Genomic DNA, 4,014 nt, shown 5'->3' on the forward strand with positions numbered 1-4,014 from the left:
TTTTTTATTTTATATATATATATTGTTTAATACACAATCGACACTACTGGCCATTTCTTGCATAAACCGAACCGTCAGCTGAATTGTGATCAATTTGTTTATCTATTTTTTATGCTTTTTTTGTGTTTTGCTTTTGAAATCCGATAACGTTCTTTAATTATCTTGGTTTCTTTAAAACGTGTGTGTGTATTTTTTTATATAAAACGAATTATACTAATCGTTTTCTTGTCTCTTGTCAGACTTGTCTGTAAATGTATTATTTGAAGACTTTTTGTAAACGAATTACCACCTTTTTACCTTTTTCTCTTTTGTTAAGTTTAGTAGTTTTCCACCCCCTATGAGAAGGATTTCCATTTATTTTGGTTTGTTTAAAATATAAACAAAAACTGTTTAGAAACAAAACATAGATTAAGATGGGCCAAGGCACGCCCATGCTGCTCATTGGTGGGCATGGTTGGTTTCTGTGTGTTGGGAGCTTCCGTTGTAAAGGAAGTAACCAGATGCGACCAAGGAAAATGGGGGCCCGGCGTATCCGTGGGCTAATTTCAATCAAAACTGCAAGAGAGCACAAAAGTGACAGGAGTGCAGGATTGCATATTTGAGACAGAAAGCAAAACAAAAGAGAATAACATAAAACAACGCACACGACAAACCAACATCGTTGATGAAACATACGATAAAATCAATGCTTCCAGAAATAATACAAAGCAGCATTAAGCGGAAATTTAAATGGGTATAAACGTCAAACTGGAACACTTTTTGCAAACAAACACACAAAAAACCATGGAAATCAACCACCTGAGGTTGATGCAACATATACACCGCAGACAGAATCTTGTAGGAGAGACAAAAACCAATGCTACAACAGTTCCTGGCTTAAACCCCCCAAACAGGCAGCTTCCCTCAAGTGATGTAAAAAGCTTCAAAACTGCTTTACTGTCCACCGTACGAAAACGACCATTGGGTTTAGATGAAGTACCAATAGCGCACACTAACACTGGTCCCATTGCATATCTCTTCCCACGAACGGTACACAAGTAACAAAACCCCCAACTACTAAAAAGAGACCAGCTATACTATTATGTACACGTAAGCTCAACGTAACACTTCGATGCGCGAAACGTTTCATCGGGGATAAGGTGTTGCTGCGCAAGGATTGCTTCTACCGCTCGCGTTGCTTAAATGTGTCGCTTCCTGCTATAATAACCCCTAATTGCCATTCATTCGTCTAGTACACACAAACATTCATACGATCGCGCTAGTAATTCAACCCTTCATCGGCTACTTATATGTAAACACGCAACACGATCGCTTATCGACCATATTACACACACATACACACATCATTCCTTTCGTGTCCCTTGTCTCTCGTATAAATAATATGTGTATGTATCTTAAAACGTTAAGCAATGCAACTGAATGCATCCACAAATTTATCGCAACGCCGTCATCAAACATGCAAGAGGGAGGGAGAGAGAGAGATAGAGCGAGGGTAAAATGATAACACAAAAATAATACTGCAACTGTACAAACATGCTCGTAACAACAAAACTTGATAATGAAGAGATTTAAACTCCTTGCAGGTGGACAAAACAAATGCTTTATAAAATGAATTGTGGTGAACAAAAAAGGCAGAAGTTCCTTTTCCATTTTTGTGCTCTTCCCTGTTTATTGGTAAAATGCAATAAACAATTATTATTGTTTTTTATTTGTTTATTGAATTATTTAACTTTATCCCCCAAAATCTGTTCAGTATTCAAAAACAACAATCATCCATAGTATCCCGAAGAAAAAGTTGTCTTTTTTGGGAAATCTGTTCAACTTTTTTTATGCAAAACTTCACTGCTCCACCTCAAGCTTATATCAGCTACCACACATTAAACTGCATGCTTCTAAGGGCATGTTAAATGATGCGAATTATCATGCTGTATGCAGAAGCAAACGGAAAAATTACAACCGTACACCCGAGGAAGCATTCGTGCATTGCAAAAACTAAAATATGTAACAAAACTCACAGTTCAATGTTTGCCGATAATGCGATGCGGCAAGCCGAAGAAGAGAACAATGTGCAAATCCTTGTCCTAATGTTTAAGTTTTGTGTGTGAAGATAATGTGCACCTTAGGCTAGACAATTCTGTAAAGGTGTCGCATTCAAAACACGAACAGCGCAGTTGTAGAACGGAAACGAGAACCAAATCTATTGAGCGATCGGAAAAACGAACACACACCCACTCAAATCAAAGGAAATGTTTTGTTTTCCCACCATCACGTTGTTGGAGGAGCTGCTGTGGAGAACGGGCGTGCTGGCGGGGAGAATCGATAGGGCGAATCGAAATCGGTTTGAGAACATTATACTATTGTGAATAGTTACGAAGCGAACGGAAAGGGAGTTATGTAATTTGTAAAAAGAAGTATAATATACAGATAGACAATTAAGAAATATATAAGCATACGAATTCGGATGAAACTAAATTACAAAAAAAAAACAATACGAGTCGTGTTTTTTTTCTATTGCTTGCAAAACAAAACATCCGAAAGGCTGAAAGTTGTCATCCCTGTTAGTTCTACTCATCTTGGCGGGGAATTCTAAACTAGGTTTAACAAGGACAAGTTGAAAAGTTTGAAAGACTTTTTGAGTTCCGGATTCTGCTCATGTTGAACTGCGATGTGTTGAGGTAGATATGGAATTTCAGTTCCTGGAGCTTTTGCAGGTCGAAATTGATTCTGCACCAAAAAGCTTTGAACAGAATCCTCTTCCACTTACAAAAGTTTCAAAAATTCTACCTGAGCCCATCACATTAACACCAGCACCAGTTCAACTGCAACAGAACCCAGAAATGGTTCCGACTTTGAATGACAAGTTGAACCAAAAAATCCTGAGAACCTGTCATGTCGGAAATTGTTTCAACTTGTTTTAGTTCAACTTGAAAAGGATCTGGAAAAGGGCAACAACTTTTCCACTTGAGCACAAAACCCCTTCAATCAACTTTAATTGGCTACTTGTATGTAAAACTTATCTCCGATAATCATCTTTTTTCCATCGTTTATTGATACTGGAAATTGATTAATTGAAATTTATTTTATCTTTCGTACAATCAATACTTCCTTCTTCAAATTATATTGATGCACTCATGAAATTTATGATGAAAATTAACTTCCTGTCCTGTCCAAAACAATTGGAACAGTCATTGGAGCTCATACTGAACGTAATATTGGTCGTATCATCGGCTATATTACTTATCCAACTCCTGTATCAAAATGCAGAATAAATAAATATAGCGGAGATGAATATGTTCAAACCCCTCCATCGACTCAAAATTATATCAACAACTTCCCTCAAGAGCGCTTCAACTCCGTTCCAACCCAGTTAATTGGATGCACCGTAAAAACGGATCGGAATCAATTAGTCAAGGGCGCTTTAACTTTTCACACTAAGAAATTGAACCTACGGACCGACCGTTTCGCTCTCCAAACAGTTACCCAACCAACAAACAACGCAAACACAACAACAACCCCACATTGTGTGTTGCGGACTTGCGTGGTTCGACCAGCTGCACTAATAACTTCAAATTTGAACCAAACTTTCAAACCGCATCTCAAACTTTCATCCCCCGACAGGGTAGCAACTTTCCCATCGGTTATGCTACGCCTTTTCTTATACCCAGAATAAGGTAATCATGCAAACCCACTGCCCGAGTGGTCAAACCTGAAGACAGGTGTAAAAGGTGCTGTGAACGGTGCTGAAAATCAATAAATCCTTTCGCCAGTAAGAGCTTTTCGCCAGTAAGCCAATAAACTCTTTGCGCACTTGTACTCGTAAAAAGGCAATTAATAATTGCTGGTTGAAGTTTGCACTGTTCTGACGCTCCGAACTGCAACCCGTGCTTTGTGGTGGATTACTTTGTATCGATCGTTGTAGTTTCCGAACAATTAATTGCATAGGCATTTGGTGCATTGGGATTTTCCTGGTTCTTACTGCTAAGTGCGCAACAAAATGCATAAGAAAGTAGTTCG

This window comes from Anopheles marshallii, chromosome 2 (assembly GCF_943734725.1).
Source record: "Anopheles marshallii chromosome 2, idAnoMarsDA_429_01, whole genome shotgun sequence".
Classification (NCBI taxonomy): Eukaryota; Metazoa; Arthropoda; class Insecta; order Diptera; family Culicidae; genus Anopheles; species Anopheles marshallii.